Below are 17274 nucleotides of genomic sequence, written 5' to 3'. Positions count from 1 at the left end.
CCTTCAAATTATTATAAACTTTTCTATGCACATTGTTTTTAAGTCAACCTTTAGTTTTTTTGATAGCTTATCAAGATCATAGGAATATTTTGTATTTTGATCATTAACATTAAGAGGAGTTAGCATATGTGGCTACTTCTCCAACCTCACCAATCAACTAGCAAAATGTCTGAATTCAAATGTCAGCCTAGCTAAATCTTCCTTGATCCTCATCTCATCTACCATGTACGAGTCCAAAGGCAGGACCAAAACATGCAGAAATGGCAGCAACCTTTATTCATTATACAGAAGGATTCCTTGGAAGTCTTGCACAGATTAAAACCAACCCTGTGTAAGGAACTCAAGAACAGCCTCTTTCAATACAAGCTCCTATGGAAAACATGCAGGCGGCGAGGTGGTAGGAGACTAATTAACAAACCAACGTCTATTGTGTGCACTCGTAATGAGTGCAGTACAACATGCCCACCGGACTTGGACAATAAAGGACACCAGCCATTTCTGCAGACTGACCCTCAGGCAAATGACATCACCCACTCCAAGCCAATACAGTCCATACAGAGCACAGTGGATCAACCAAAAATTAATGAAAGTTTCCACCAATGCCTCCACAAGTTTTGCAATCTACAATATCCAATACTTAACAAGTCCTCTTTTGTATGAGTTTCTCAGACAATGACTGACATGATCTGAAACATGGCTCAAAGAGGGGACTTTTACCATCAAAATGAGGCAGCGCCGCCTGGATATACATACTCGGAAAGTATTCAGACCCCTTCCCTTGACTTTTTCCAAATGTTATGTTACAGCCTTATTCTAAAATGGATGAAATTGTTTTCCCCCCTCAATCTACACAAAATACCCCATAATGACAAAGCAAAAACAGGTTTTTAGAAATGTTTAAAATGTATAAAAAAATTAATTAAATGTGATATTTCAGTTTCATAAGTATTCAGAACCTTTAGCGATTACAGCCTCGATTCTTCTGTTGGGTATGACTCTACATGACTCTACAAGCTTGGCACACCTGTATTTGGGGAGTTTCTCCCATTCTTCTCTGCAGAACCTCTCGCTCTGTCAGGTTGGCTAGGAAGTGTTGCTGCACAGCTATTTTCAGGTCTCTCCAGAGATATTCGAGTTCAAGTCCGGGCTCAGGCCAAAGAGTTCAATCTTGGTTTCATCAGGCCAGAGATTCTTGTTTCTCAAGGTCTGAGTCGTTTAGGTGCCTTTTGGCAAACTCTAAGCATGATTTCATGTGCCTTTTACTAGGGAGTGGGTTCTGTCTGGCCACTCTACCATAAAGGTCTGATTGGTGGAGTACTGTAGAGATGGTTGTCCTTCTGGAAGGGTCTCCCATCTCCCCAGAAGAACTCTGGAGCTCTGTCGGAGTGACCATCAGTTTCTTGGTCAAATCCCTAACCAAGGACATTCTCCCCCGATTGCTCAGTTTGGCCGGGCAGCCAGCTCTAGGAAGTTTTGGTGTGTTTCTTCCATTTAAGAATGATGGCGGCCACTGTGTTCTTGGGGACCTTTAAGGTTGCAGAAATGTTTTGGTACCCTTCCCCAGATATGTGCCTCAACACAATCCTGTCTCGGAGCTCTATGGACAATTCCATTGACATTACGGCTTGGTTTTTTTCTCTGACAATTGTGGGACCTTATAGACAGTTGTGTGCCTTTCCAATCATGTCCAAATTAAATTTACCACAGGTGGACTCCAATAAAGTTGTAAACATCAAGGATAATCAATGGAAACAGAATGTACCAGACAACTCTCATTTGCAAACATTTTTTTTTAAACTGTATTTTCTTCGTCATTATGGGGTATTGTGTGTAGATTGATGAGGAAAAACATTTATTTAATCCACTTTAGAACATAGGTTGAGGTAAATATCTTCTCATCTGCAGCAACATGGTCCAGTTCTGTTGAGTTTTCTGTAGGTTCCCCATCACCTCCATGACAATCTGGAGAGAACAAGAAGAAATGCAGTTCAGACAAATTACATAGTCTGTTCCTATGGTGTTGAAATATTTTCTTCAACATACAGTGTTTTGGAAAGTATTCAGACCCCTTCCCCTTTTCCACATTTTGTTACAGCCTTATTCAAAAATTGATTAAATAAAAAATAAATCATCAATATCACAATGACAAAGCAAAAAAATAAATAAAAAGTTTAGAAATGTGTGCAAATGTATTCAAAATTAAAAACAGTTACCCTACTGGTCAAAAGTTTTAGAACACCTACTCATTCAAGGGTTTTTCTTTATTTTGACTATTTTCCACATTGTAGAATAATAGTGAAGACGTCTAAACATATGGAATCATGTAGTAGCAAAAAAAAAAAGTGTTAAATCAAAACTTACTTTATATTTGAGATTCTTCAAACAGCCACCCTATGCCTTTGCAAAGCTGTCACACTCTCTTAGCATTCTCTCAACCAGCTTAATGAGGTAGTCACCTGGAATCTATTTCAATTAACAGGTGTGCCTGGTTAAAAGTTAATTTGTAGAATTTATTTCCTTCTTAATGCGTTTGAGCCAATCAGTTGTGTTGTGACAAGATATGGGGGATATACAGAAGACTGCCCTATTTGGTAAAAGTCCAAGTCCATATTATGGCAACAGCAGCTCAAATAAGCAAAGAGAAACGACAGTCCATCATTACTTTAAGACATGAAGGTCAGTCAATGCGGAAAATTAAGAACTTTGAAAGTTCTTCAAGTGCAGTCGCAAAAAACATCAAGCGCTATGATGAAACTGGACCGCCACAGGACTGGAAGATCCAGAGTTACCTCTGCTGTCATTAGACTTGCCAGCCTCAGAAATTGCAGCCCAAATAAATGCTTCAGAGTTCAAGTAACAGACATCAACAGTTCAGAGGAGACGGAGTCAGGCCTTCATGGTCGAGTTTCTGCATAGAAACCACTAAAGTACACCAATTAGAAGAGACTTGCTTGGGCAAGAAACACGAGCAAAGGACATTTGCTTCAATTTGTCCTTTGTTCTGATGATCCAAATTGGAGATTTATTGTTCCAATCGCCGTGTGGGTATCGCTTTGTGAGACGCGGTGTGGGTAAACGGATGATCTCCGCACTTTTATTTCCCACCGTAAAGCATGGAGGAGGAGGTGTTATGGTGTGGGGGTACTTTGCTGGTGACACTGTCTGTGATTTATTTAGAATTCAAGGCACACTTAACCAGCATGGCCACCACAGCATTCTGCAGCGATACGCCATCCCATCTGGTTTGGGCTTAGTGGGACTATCATTTGTTTTCCAACAGGACAATGACCCAACACACCTCCTGGCTGTGTAAGGGCTATTTGACCAAGGAGAGTGATGGAGTGCTGCATCAGGTGACCTGGCCTCCACAATCCCCCCCAACCTCAACCCAATTGAGATGGTTTGGAATGATTCGGAGCGCAGAGTGAAGGAAAAGCAGCCAACAAGTGCTCCACATATGTGGGAACTCCTTCAAGGCTGTTGGAAAAGCATTCCAGGTGAAGCTGGTTGAGGGAATGCCAAGAGTGTGCAAAGCTGTCAAAGGCAAAGGGTGGCTATTTGAATTCTCAAATCTAAAATGTATTTTGAATTTGTTTAACACTTGATTTTATGTGTTATTTCATAGTTTTGATGTCTTCTATTATTCTACAATGTAGAAAATAGTAAAATAAAGAAAAACCCTTGAATGAGTAGGTGATCTAAAACTTTTGACAGGTAGTGTATCTTATTTACATAAGTATTCAGAATATTTAAGACTCGATATTGAGCTCAGATGCCTCCGGTTTCCATTGATCATCCTTGATGTTTCTACAACTTGATGGGAGTCCACCTGTGGTAAATTCAATTGATTGGACATGATTTGGAAAGACACACACACCTGTCTAAGGTCCCACAGATGACAGTGCATGTCAGAGCAAAAACCAAGCCATTAGGTTGAAGGAATTGCCGTAGACCTCTGAGACAGGATTGTGTCGAGGCACAGATCTGGGGAAGGGTACCACAATATTTCTGCAGCATTGAAGGTCCAAGAACACACTGTTAAATGGAAGAAGTTTGGGGTTCCAAAGACTCTTCATAGAGCTGGCCGCCTGGCCAAACTGAGCAATCAGGGGAGAAGGGCCTTGGTCAGGGAGGTGACCAAGAACCTGATGGTCACTGACAGAGCTCCAGAGTTCCAGAAGGACAACCATCTATGCAGCACTCCACCAATCAGGCCTTTATGGTAGAGTGGCCAGACGGATGCCAATCCTCAGTAAAAGACAACAGCCCACTTGGAGTTTGCCAAAAGGCACCAAAATGACTCTCAGACCATGAGAAACAAGACTCTCTGGCCTGATGAAACCAAGATTGAACTCTTGCCCTGAATGCCAAGCGTCATGTCCGGAGGTGAAGCACGGTGGTGGCAGCATCCTGCTGTGGATATTTTTTATCAGAGGCAGGGACTGGGAGACTCAGGACCTCAGACTCGGGCGAAAATTCACCTTCCAACAGGACAAAGACCCTAAGCACACAGCCAGAACAACACAGGAGTGGCTTCAGGACAAGTCTCTGAATGTCCTTGAGTGGCCCAGCCAGAGCCCGGACTTGAACCCAATCGAACATCTCTGGAGAGACCTGAAAATAGCAGTACAGCGACACTCCCCAGCCAACCTGACAAGAACTTGAGAGATTCTGCAGAGGAGAAAAACGCTTCAACAAAGTACTGAGAAAAGGGTATGAATACTTATGTCAATGTCATGTTTCCATTTATTTTATACATTAGATACATTTTAGAAAAATCTGTTTTTGCTTTGTCATTCAGGTAGTGTAGATTGAGGGGGGAAAAAACTATTTAATCAATTTTAGAATAAGGCTGTGGAAAAACTCAGTGTCTGAAAATTTTCTGAATGCACTGTATAGTAACTAAGACTATGACTAAGAGCAATGTACTGTTCTATGGAGTACGGTTACTTTTACAATGTACAATTATTGTTGTGCTGGTAGCCTAGCAGTTAAGAATGTTGGGCCAGTAACCGTAGGGTCCCTGGTTCGAATCACCGAGCCAACTAGGTGAAAATTCTGTTGATGTGCCCTTCAGCAAGGCACTTAACCCTACTTGGGAAAGGGGGATAACCTAGTCAGTTGTACAATTGAATGCATTCAACTGAAATGTGTCTTCCGAATTTAACCCAACCCTAATTGCTCCTGTAAGTCGCTCTGGACAAGAGCGTCTGCTAAATGACTCAAATGCCAATGTATAAATAACAGCTTTGACAGTGCTGCAGCTAAAGAGGGTTGATGCAGAGTACCATAATAAAATGGTAGACAAACACCTATATAGGGCTCTGGTCCACTAGCCACGTAGGACCAGCCTGATTTTTGCGCTCCCCATTCCATTTAACAAGAGTGAGCTATAGACAGGTCTGGCTGGTTCACAAGGCTACTGGTCCACAATCATTATCAAGAATTAAACATGACATCTCACCTGGTCCTCTATAGACCATCTCTCTCTCACAGAGCTCCATGTCAGCCGAGTCGTCGTGTCCAGCTCAGCCCCGGTCAGGAAGTCCTTTGGGGCCTCAGCAATGGCCCTGATAGCCTGGTTCTCCAGGGCCAAGGCTGTGTGACACGTCAGAATGGACTTAGGACCTGGATGTAGTGGGGTGTCCAACAGGAAATTAACAGATGGGGGGGAGGACATACGCTGCAAGAAGTTTATATTCCTCAAAGTAGATTAATACAGCTAAATAGGCTGCAGGGAGAGTAAAAGGCAGATTTTTGTGAGAATGTACAGCCAAACTGTAAGCCTTGTTAACGCTGTTCTAGGAGGTGTGTGTAGCAAAGTGTTGTTTTAGTATCAAAGTATTTTAGAAGCTATTTTGGTATCAAAGACCCATCATTTAAGTTTGTATTCATGCCTTAAAAAAAAGCCTGAACTTTTATATTGGGTTTTGTCTGGCATCCCAGGAAATCAAGTGAGAAATCATGTGCAAATCCTGGAGACGGTCATGGTTAATTTATTAACACATTCTTACATGCTGACTAGACTGGGCATGTTGATTTTGTCCATCCACACCAGACGAGATCAGGACACGCAGGTTGAAATATCAAAACGAACTCTGAACCAACTAGATTAATTTGAGGAAAGGTCATGCACATTTAGCTAGCTAGCTTGCTGTTGTTAGCTAATTTGTCCTGGAATATAAACATTGGGTTGTTATTTTCTGGATCTTTGTAGAATTTTGACCCCTTTTGAGTCACAAAAAAAGCGTGTTCCCTACTCTTGACAATTAAATTGACAGATTAAAGGGGAAACCTAGTTAGTTTCTAGTAATCTCTCCTCCTTCAGTCTTCTTCTGTGGACTTTATATGGCAGTTGGCAACTAACTTTAAAGGTGCATTACCACCACCAACTGGACTTGAGTGTGGACCTCAGTTCATCTTTGAATCCCCCACGCGGGTATATGCTCCTAAAACCCAATGAGGAGATGGGAGAGGACGAACTTGCAGCGCACAAATATAAAAAATAGAACCAAGTAATATATTAGTGCCTGGCTACGCAGATGCTAATTGATGCGGGCGAGCAGTTTGGATAAAATTGTAAAATAGAATGTACACATACATGTTATTCAACGCTCGCAACGCTGGCAGTGTGGTCAGCACGTTAGACAGCTGTGTTGCAAAGGCAGGAAGTAGCTTTGAGCAGAGGTTTGCATTTTCAGTGCAGTTGCACTCATGCACATTCCCCACCAGAGTATAACACTTAAAACATATGGGAGTCAAAACATGCAACATTTTAGACAGTTTGGGGGTGAACATTTGAGGAATAAAGGCGTTTATTCCTTCCAACTGAATTGACTATCCCCTTTGTTAATATGGGGGAAAACCAACAGACCATAAGAAGAGGTTAACATTGTCCCGGTTTGGATCTGAACAGCTACAACAAGCTGCCAGACTTGATTAGGGAGAGTGTAAATTAATATTTGGGGTGAAAATCAGTTGAAAAAAAATTCTGGGTATATTAGCCATGGGTTAATCATTATATTATGGATATATCATAAGAGCAGGAAACTTGGTGGGAGTCAGACTTTACGTACGTCGCTGAGCTCTAGTGGCAGGCTCTCCGTGGGCTGTAACGCTGCAGCACTCAGGTACATGTCTCTGGGTAGTACTGCATCTAGCTGCTCTGGGGCCAGGGTTGTTTGCTGTTCAGGCTGGTACATGGGGGGCGGCAGGCAGAGATGCAGGAGGCAGCGAGGCTCCTCAGACTGGCCCATGTGGACCGGCCTATCACACGGAACATCTTTTAGCCCCGGACACATGTTAAACAGTACCTGGTTACTGTCCTTGTAGATGTCTTAGTCTTATGGTCAAGGATAAACACTTAATTAAATAAAGTATTAGATTGCATCTTTGTGGAAAACACCATCATACCGTGACTATTAGATCTAGGATATTAAGTCTATAGGATGTTATTGCATTTCCATAGAAGCATATGGCATTAAGAAGTTAAACAGAAACAAACATCTACCAGTTAGGAACACATATAACATGGAGATTATCAGGGTTACTACAATTACCACATACCAATAAACTTAATATAATTACACTATGAATTAGACTTATGCAGCGATTACCAGCGTTACGTCACACAAGCTCACTACAAAGCTGGAAGGTGCAAATTATTTACAAGGTTGTTTGGTTTTGTACAACGATACTCTGTACCTCATTTACAATAGCTTTACTTTGAATTAAATCAGGGTTTATTGATTCTTGGAAAAACATGCTAAATCAACAGCTGAATCACTTGCTACATCAGTCATTATGTTCAGCTTACTCTTGGTGACTATACAGTGCATTCAGAAAGTATTCAGACCCCTTGACTTTTCCACACATTTTGTTACATTACAGCCTTATTCTAAAGTTGATTAAACTACTGTTGTCTCATCAATCTACACACAATACCCCATAGTGACAAAGCGAAAACGGGTTTAGATATTTTTGCAAATTTATAAAAAAATACAATACAGAAATACCTTATTTACATAAGTGTTCAGACCCTTTGCTATGAGTCTCGAAAATGAGCTCAGGTGCATCCTGTTTCCGTTGATTATCCTTGATGTTTCTACAACTTGATTGGAGTCCACCTGTGGTAAATTCAATTAACTGGACATGATTTGGAAAGGCACACACCTGTCTATATCACGTCCGACAGTTGACAGTGCATGCCAAGGAAAAAACCAAGCCATGAGGTCGAAGAAATTGTCCATAGAGCTCCGAGACAGGATTGTGTCGAGGCACAGATCTGGGGAAGGGTACCAAAAAATGTCTGCAGCATTGAAGGTCCCCAAGAACACCATGGCCTCAATCATTCTTAATTGGAAGGAGTTTGGAACCACCAAGATATTTTACAGCAGCAGGGACTGAGACTAGTCAGGATCGAGGGAAAGATGAGCAGAGCAAAGTACAGAAAGATCCTTGATGAAAACCTACTCTAGAGTGCTAAGGACCTCAGACTGGGGTGAAGGTTCACCTTCCAACAGGACAACAATCCTAAGCACACAGCCAAGACAACACAGGAGTGACTTCGGGACAAGTCTCTGAATGTCCTTGAGTGGCCCAGCCAGAGCCCGGATTTGAATCCAATCGATTGAGGGGAAAAAAACGATTTAATCAATTTTAGAATAAGGCTGTAACGTAATAAAATGTGGAAAAAGTCAAGTGGTATGAATACTTTCTGAATGCACTGTAAGCAGGTTACGTTTGAAAACATTGTTGGATGTATGCATCTGCTTGAAATAATGATATTATCATTTGTTAAGGAGAAAAGGAGGTGTTTGTTCCTTCCAACTGAATTGACTATCCCCTTTGCTAGAATGGGGGAAAACCAACAGACCATGGGAAGAGGTTAATGTTGCCCTGGTTTGGATCTGGACAGCTACAACAAGCTGCCAAACTTGATTTAAGGCCACGTTCACAATAAGAGGGAGTGTGAAAATGCAGGTGCATCTTCTTCAGTTCAAGCACATGTAAGAATTTGAAGGGCACAAATGTCCAAGTAGCGAGGCTGGCTGGTTAACATGGCAACATCCAAGCTTATGTTGTATGTTTTGCCACAAAGAGCATTAATAACTTACATAAGTCCATGTAAGTTATTGTACTCGTGCACATTTTAAAATCAACCCATGATGGATCATAGTATGATCTATGACGGATACAACAGATGCAGTGTCGTGTCATTGGGATAAAATGGTTAGAGCAGCGGGTCCCCTCCACGTAGAAGACACACCTCTGGTTGGATCTCACTGTACGGACCTGTAGAGAGAACACACAATAACAGGGCAAAAAATATTAAAATCTTCAAACAAAAACTTCAGCTTCAAGTTTAACACAAAATACATATTGAACAGAGGTTTCACATGCATTTGCTAAGAAGTTATTCACAAAATATGGCAAACTATCTGTGCAGTCTGCAGCAAAATATCACACTGTGCCCTCTGCTGGCACTGTATTGTACATGGAAGGTCAAGCAGAGTGGTTTTACGGTGCTATAGACGGGTTGGTTATTTAACAACAAAACCGATGCAAGCAGAACATTGGGGCAAAACGGACAGGGTTGGCTTAGATTGTTAACAAACTATATTTAGTCTCCAAATCTTTATTAAAAACATATATACATTTGCACAATGAGCACCCATCTCTCAAATAAATTGTTAGTAAGTTAGCTAGCATAGAAGTGAAATCAGTCGAAACACCTCAAAACAAGACATCAAATCAAACGTTATGTCACATGCGCTGAATACACGTGTAGACCTTACAGTGAAGTGCTTACTTACAAGCCCTTAACCAACAATGCAGTAAAGGAAATACTTTATAAATAAACACTTTTTTTAAAACAATAAAATACCAACTTTAGAAGCTTCTGATAGGCTAATTGACATCATCTGAGTCAATTGGAGGTATACCTGTGGATGTATTTCAAGGCCTACCTTCAAACTCAGTGCCTCTTTGCTTGACATCATGGGAAAATCTAAATAAATCAGCCAAGACCTCAGAAAAAACAATTGTAGACCTCCACAAGTCTGGTTCATCCTTGGGAGCAATTTCCAAACGCCTGAAGGCACCATGTTCATCTGTACAAACAATAGTATGCAAGTATAAACACCATGGGACCACGCAGCCATCTTACCGCTCAGGAGAAAGGCGCATTCTGTGTCCTAGAGACGAACGTACTTTGGTGCGAACAGTGCAAATCAATCCCAGAACAACAGCAAAGGACCTCGTGAAGATGCTGGAGGAAACAGGTACAAAAGTATCTATATCCACAGTAAAACGAGTCCTACATCGACATAACCTGAAAAGCCACTCAGCGAGGAAGAAGCCACTGCTCCAAAACCGCCATAAAAAAAGCCAAACTACGGTTTGCAACTGCACATGGAGACAAAGATCATACATTTTGGAGAAATGTCCTCTGGGATGAAACAAAAATAGAATGGTTTGGCCATAATGACCATCGTTATGTTTGGAGGAAAAAGGGGGAGACTTGCAAGCCGAAGAACACCATCCCAACCATGATGCACGGGGGTGGCAAAATGGCTTAAGGACAACAAAGTCAAGGTATTGGAATGGCTATCACAAAGCCCTGACCTCAATCCTATAAAAAAACGTTGTGGGCAGAACTGAAAAAGTGTGTGCGAGCAAGGAGGCCTACAAACCTGACTCAGTTACATCAGACGGAATGGGCCAAAATTCACCCAACTTATTGTGGGAAGCTTGTGGAAGGCTACCCGAAGGCTACTATCATTCTTACATTTCACATTCTTAAAATAAAGTGGTGATCCTAACGGACCTAATTAAGGAAATTTTACTAGGATTAATTGTCAGGAATTGTGAAAAACTGAGTTTAATGTATTTGGCTAAGGTTTATGTAAACTTCCGACAAACTATACAAGTCAGTGAAGAACAAATTCTTATTTACAGTGACGGCCTACCCCAACCAAACCCGGATGACGCTGGGCCAATTGTGCGCCGCCCTATGGGACTCCCCATCACGGCCGGATGTGATACAGCCCTTGAGCTACCTAGCTAGCTAGACATCTGATTGAAATATCAGCGACTTTTTACCAGTTGTATACTCGTTCTCCAAGAGTCAGGGGGGTTTTGTTTGGGGGATGTCTGTTGTCACGGCAGGAGTTGAGGGATGTGAAAAAAAATCCCACTGTCAGCAGCGTCTCTGCCATTTGCCACTAAAAGTCTGGTTTGAAGTAGTTTGTTTCACCTCTCGGCCTATGTCGTGGTCTACTCGCATAGGTAGGCGAGATTAGAACTCAGATCAAGAAGCCTTCTGAGCATTGATCAACACTGGGAAGGCAATAATATGTGGATAAACGATAATTAAAATAAAAAAGGCGAGTAAATGCCATTTCACAAATGTACATTTTAATCATTTAGCAGACACTCTTCTCCAGAGTGATGTACAGTAGTGACTGCATACATTTTAGTACTGGTGCCCAGTGGAAATCGAACCCACAACCCTGGCATTGCAAGCGCCATGCTGTACCAACTGAGCTACACAGGATTATTAAAAAAATAGCGTAAACGCTATTTACCCTCCACTACGTCGCTGGATGGGTCTGGCAAAGTCATTCCTAAACATCAATATCCTGCAAGGCAGAACTGAATCTGCATTTGCCCTGCATTTTAGCTAACAATGTGATGATTGGAGGCGCCTAATCAGTCAGTTCTGTACCTGCCTGGCTAACACTGAACCCACACCAGCTGTGCACGTGCGCCATCATGCATACATTTATTTTGTCCCCCTACACCAAACACGATCACAACATGCAGGTTAAAATATAAAAACAAACTGAACCAATTACATTCATTTGGGGACAGCTTGAAAAGCATGACACATTTATGGCAATTTAGCTAGTTAGCTTGCACTTGCTAGCTAATTTGTCATATTTAGCTAGCTTGCTGTTGCTAGCTAATTTGTCCTGGGATATAAACAGTGAGTTGTTATTTGACCTGAAATGCACAAGGTCCTCTACTCCGACAATTAATCCACACATAAAACAGTCAACCGAATCGTTTCTAGTCATCTCTCCTCCTTCCAGGCTTTTTCATCTTTGAACTTATATGGTGATTGGCATCTAAACTAATAGTACTACCACAACGACCTGCAACACAGTTCATCTTTCAATCACCCACATGGGTATAACCAATGAGGAGATGGCACGTGGGTACCTGCTTCTATAAACCAATGAGGAGATGGGAGAGGCAGGACTTGCAGCGTGATCTGCGTCAGAAATAGAAAGGACTTCTATTTTAGTCCTTGGCAACGCAGACGCTCATTGACGCGGACGAGCAGTATGGGTGCAATAATAGGCTCTATGCATTATACCGCCCCCAACGTTCTAATTTACTTCTGACCGGGTTGATGACTTCCGGAGCAAGTTCTGCTATTGTTTTTATCATTAGCTTACTAGCTATCGTCGATGCATTTCTGACTGAAATCGTTCGCAATGACTACGTTTAAATTACAGTCCAGCAAAGGAGGTGCTAATGAACATTGTTCAGTGCCTCTGTGTTCAGTTTCTTCCAAATGTAATGGTATTGTGAGCTTCCATTGTTTCCCAGTCAAAGTAGAGCTCAGAAAAAGGTGGTTGGTGGCAGTACGTTTTGACAACTTTACGGTCACCAAACACAAAGGTGTGTAGAACACATTTTTTCAAAAGTGACTTAGTTGAGGGAAAAATTGGGGGGGGGGGCCTGGTGTTTGGGAAAGAAGACAGAAACCTCCTGCTCCGACTGAGGGGGATGAAGAACAAGGTGCGCTGCCTATGGACTATGCCGTCTCTGATGGGGTCCAGACCCATGATTACTTTGCAGTCCCTGAACCCGCAGCCCTGGACAAGAGAAATTGAGGAGCTTCGAGCCAAGCTGGAGAAACTGACCACCCAACGCGGCTTTGGTCTACAGCGATTTGCTGGTTCTGACGAGGATATACGTTTTTACACAAGGTACAGTAATGGTTTATTATTATCCAGCATTACTATTGTTTTATTTACTATTAATTATTAGTATTATTATCCCAAAGTCCATCTTACCTTTAAGTACATGTTCATTGTTATTTGAAACTAGGCTAGCATATCTTAGCCTAAGTAGGCACATTGAATGTATATTGTCCTTACATTAGTTTTCAGTTAACCCCCAAAAATGCTCCCAGGTCGTTGCTTCAAATAAGATTTGGTTCTTAGTCCACTTTCGATGTTAAATAACAGAACATTTAAAACAAATTCACTGCTGTGTTGATAGCTGCTGTGAATTACAGTACGAATTGCAGTAACAAGAAACGAGGCTACAATAGCAGCTAGGTCATGTCTAGTGCTTAGAGAAGATGGGCAATAACAGTAATGAGCTTTTTTGGTATTCAAATACTCTGGGTCCATCTTTAGATTTGCAAGCTACACCCACCTGATGGCCTTCTGGCACTTGATTGAGCGGGCAGCAGAGACCAAGTTTATAAGAGTCACAAGCACCAATCCATCTGAAACAAGTGTTACTCGAAGAAAACCGGTAAGGGACAACTTCATTAAATACTTGAGTATATTATTTGTTCTTACTGTAATTGTTAAACATGATTTACTTTTTGTTATGGACCGAATATAAGGACTATTGTACTAAAATGGGTTTCTTTAAGTTCAGACACTGCCATCAATCGACGAGTTCTTCTTGTTTATCTGTCGCTAGGTCTGAAGCAGAAGGATTTAGCCCATCGGTTCAGCATCCACCAATCGACAGTGAGCCGGATTATCATCTCTTGGGCCAACTTCCTCTACTGTCTGCTTGGATGAGCAGATATGGATCCCCAAGAAAACCGTAAAAGCCCACCTGCCACCTGAGTTCAAGGACTATCCAGACACCCAGATAGTGATCGACTGCACTGAACTCTGCTGCCAGACACCATCTTCACTACTACTGCAGAGTGAGGTGTTTTCTTCCTACAATTCACACTGTACCTTTAAGGGCATGTTGGGAATGTCACCACATGGAGCTGTCACTTTTGTGTCATTGTTGTATGCTGAATCTGTGAGTGACGTGGAGATCTTCAAGCAGTCTGGAATTCTTTCCTTACTCACCCCTGACATGGCCATTATGGTGGATAAGGGATTTCTCGTAGATTATTGTTCTGTGCAAGGTCTACCGGCCAGCCTTTATGTCAAGACGCACACAGATGCCAGCGCATGAGGTTAGGGAGACCCAATCCATTGCCAGGCTGAGAGTGCATGTTGAAAGAATGATCCGCAGAGTAAAGGAGCACAAGCTGTTTGACACAGTCATCCCCCTGACCATCTCAGGCAGCATCAACCAATTATTTGCAGTGGCGTGCCTGTTGGTCAACTATCAAAACGGACCTTTGGTCAGAGCATGGGCCAAGCCAGTGTAAATGTACCTGTTTATTTTCTAGCAGAAAAATAATTTGTTTATCTATGACATGTATCAATCATTTGTGTTGTAGTGAATATCAGTTTGTGTGGAGCTTGTATTGGCTTTAATTAGGCAATGAGTAACAGGGGTGGGGGGAAGAAATCAGGTAAACACAGAATAACCAGAATGCAAGATTGAATACGATGTTGAAGATGTGCAATTGATTAACTGAACTGTTGAACATTTTTTAAACAAATCTATTCTACTGTAGATTTCTTCACAAGAACATCAATACTTACTTTTCATAAAACCACTAAATATGGCACCCATGCAGGGGATCCATTCAGGTGCGAGAGACACTTCTGCAAGTAGTGGTAAAAATAAAAGTGGTCAACCTTCTCTCTTATAGTTTTTGAAACCTGTAGATCTTAATATATCCTTTCAACTAGGATGTCCTCCTGTGCACAGCTGACAAAGTCACACCAGCTACAACCTGTGAGAAGGATTTGACCTTGCACCTGCCAGTAGTAAGCATGAGATCTCAACTTCAGCTCTCCATTCTGTATCTTCAGGTAAGGGCAGTCAACATAACTTGGTACATTTGGGCACTTGACCTCTAAGAGTCCAAAGTGTGGTCTTACACTGGGATCAAATATGATTCCATCTGGAGAGGATCCTAACCACGGAGCATTTGGGTGCACTACGAAGCCACACGGAAAGAAGTTAACATTCTTCAGTGTGCAGTACTCCTATACAGCCACTGGCTCCATGGCTAGCCCCCTCTTCATCTCCATGGTCTGCATACACATAACACTTCCTGCAACACAGGAGTAGTGGCTTTGGACCACTATCACTGGTACGGAGTGCTTTAACACCATCTCTGAAGATAAGTGTGATGAAAGACTAAAGTGAGAATAAATAACAATAAACATAGTAGTGTCTAGTCTTCTTAACTAGGGGCTCATTTAACTATACAGGAATACATTGTGTTTCAGTAACAAAACTACCAAACACTGCATCAACAGATCTTTAGTGCTGCCTTTGATACCGTTGATCACCACATTCTTTTGGAGAGATTGGAAACCCAAATTGGTCTACATGGACAAGTTCTGGCCTGGTTTAGATCTTATCTGTCGAAAAGATATCAGTTTGTCTCTGTGGATGGTTTGTCCTCTGACAAATCAACTGTAAATTCTGGTGTTCCTCAAGGTTCCGTTTTAGGACCACAATTGTTTTCAATATATATTTTACCTCTTGGGGATGTCATTCGAAAACATAATGTTAACTTTCACTGCTATGCGGATGACACACAGCTGTACATTTCAATTAAACATGGTGAAGCCCCAAAATTGCCCTCGCTAGAAGCCTGTGTTTCATACATAAGGAAGTGGATGGCTGCAAACTTTCTACTTTTAAACTCGGACAAAACAGAGATGCTTGTTCTAGGTCCCAAGAAACAAAGAGATCTTCTGTTGAATCTGACAATTAATCTTGATGGCGTTACTCTGGACCCTGATCACTCTTTTGACCAACATATCAAGACTGTTTCAAGGACAGCTTTTTTCCATCTACGTAACATTGCAAAAATCAGAAACTTTCTGTCCAAAAATGATGCAGAAAAATGAATCCATGTTTCTTACTTCTAGGTTAGACTACTGTAATGCTCTACTTTCAGGCTACCTGGATAAAGCACTAAATAAACTTCAGTTAGTGCTAAATACGGCTGCTAGAATCCGGACTGAAAAATGTGATCATATTACTCCAGTGCTAGCCTCCCTACACCGGCTTCCTGTTAAGGCAAGGGCTGATTTCAAGGTTTTACTGCTAACCTACAAAGCATTACATGGGCTTGCTCCTACCCATCTTTCAGATTTGGTCCTGCCGTACATACCTACATGTACGCTACAGTCACAAGACGCAGGCCTCCTAGTTGTCCCTAGAATTTCTAAGCAAACAGCTGGAGGCAGGGCTTTCTCCTATAGAGCTCCATTTTATTGGAATGGTCTGCCTACCCATGTGAGAGATGCAGACTCAGCCTCAACCTTTAAGTCTTTACTGAAGACTCATCTCTTCAGTGGGTCATATGATTGAGTGTAGTCTGCCCCGGGAGTGTGAAGGTGAACGGAAAGACTCTGGAGCAACGAACCGCCCTTGCTGTCTCTGCCTTGCCGGTTCCCCTCTCTCCACTGGGATTCTCTGCCTCTAACCCTATTACAGGGGCTGAATCACTGGCTTACTGGTGCTCTTTCATGCTGTCCCTAGGAGGGGTGAGTCACTTGAGTGGGTTGAGTCACTGACGTGATCTTCCTGTCTGGGTTGGCGCCCCCCCTTGGGTTGATCTTTGTGGGCTATAATCGGCCATTGTCTCAGGATGGTAAGTTGGTGGTTGAAGATATCCCTCTAATGGTGTGGGGGCTGTGCTTTGGCAAAGTGGGTGGGGTTATATCCTTCCTGTTTGTCCTGTCCGGGGGTATCATCGGATGGGGCCACAGTGTCTCCTGACCCCTCCTGGCTCAGCCTCCAGTATTTATGCTGCAGTAGTTTGTCGGGGGGCTAGGGTTAGTTTGTTATATCTGGAGTATTTCACCTGTCTTATCCGGTGTCCTGTGTGAATTTAAGTATGCTCTCTCTAATTCCCTTTCTTTCTCTCGGAGGACCTGAGCCCTAGGACCATGCCTCAGGACTACCTGGCATGATGACTCCTTGCTGTCCCCAGTCCACCTGGCCGTGCTGCTGCTCCAGTTTCAACTGTTCTGCCTGCGGCTATGGAACCCTGACCTGTTCACCGGATGTGCTACCTGTCCCAGACCTGCTGTTTTCAACTCTCTAGAGACAGCAGGAGCGGTAGAGATAATCTTAATGATC

General features: G+C 42.3%; 1 long non-coding RNA gene across 2 annotated transcripts; it reads right to left on the bottom strand.

Annotated features, from left to right (window-relative positions):
* Positions 1–1790: 1790 nt before the first annotated feature.
* On the bottom strand, positions 1791–15536 carry LOC112216332. Of its 2 annotated transcripts, none has more exons than XR_002948305.2 (5): positions 14709–15536; positions 9117–9294; positions 7077–7266; positions 5465–5628; positions 1791–1962 (listed from the first exon to the last, which is right to left on the bottom strand). It is a non-coding gene; the product is annotated as an uncharacterized LOC112216332 (long non-coding RNA). The 2 variants fall into 2 exon arrangements; XR_002948304.2 differs by having other exon boundaries at positions 7077–7336; positions 9198–9294.
* Positions 15537–17274: the final 1738 nt, after the last annotated feature.

The sequence above is a fragment of the Oncorhynchus tshawytscha genome, linkage group LG16 (assembly GCF_018296145.1).
Source record: "Oncorhynchus tshawytscha isolate Ot180627B linkage group LG16, Otsh_v2.0, whole genome shotgun sequence".
Lineage (NCBI taxonomy): Eukaryota > Metazoa > Chordata > Actinopteri > Salmoniformes > Salmonidae > Oncorhynchus > Oncorhynchus tshawytscha.
The sequence above is the reverse complement of the archived record's forward strand: the minus strand, read 5'-3'. Positions and strand labels throughout refer to the sequence as shown.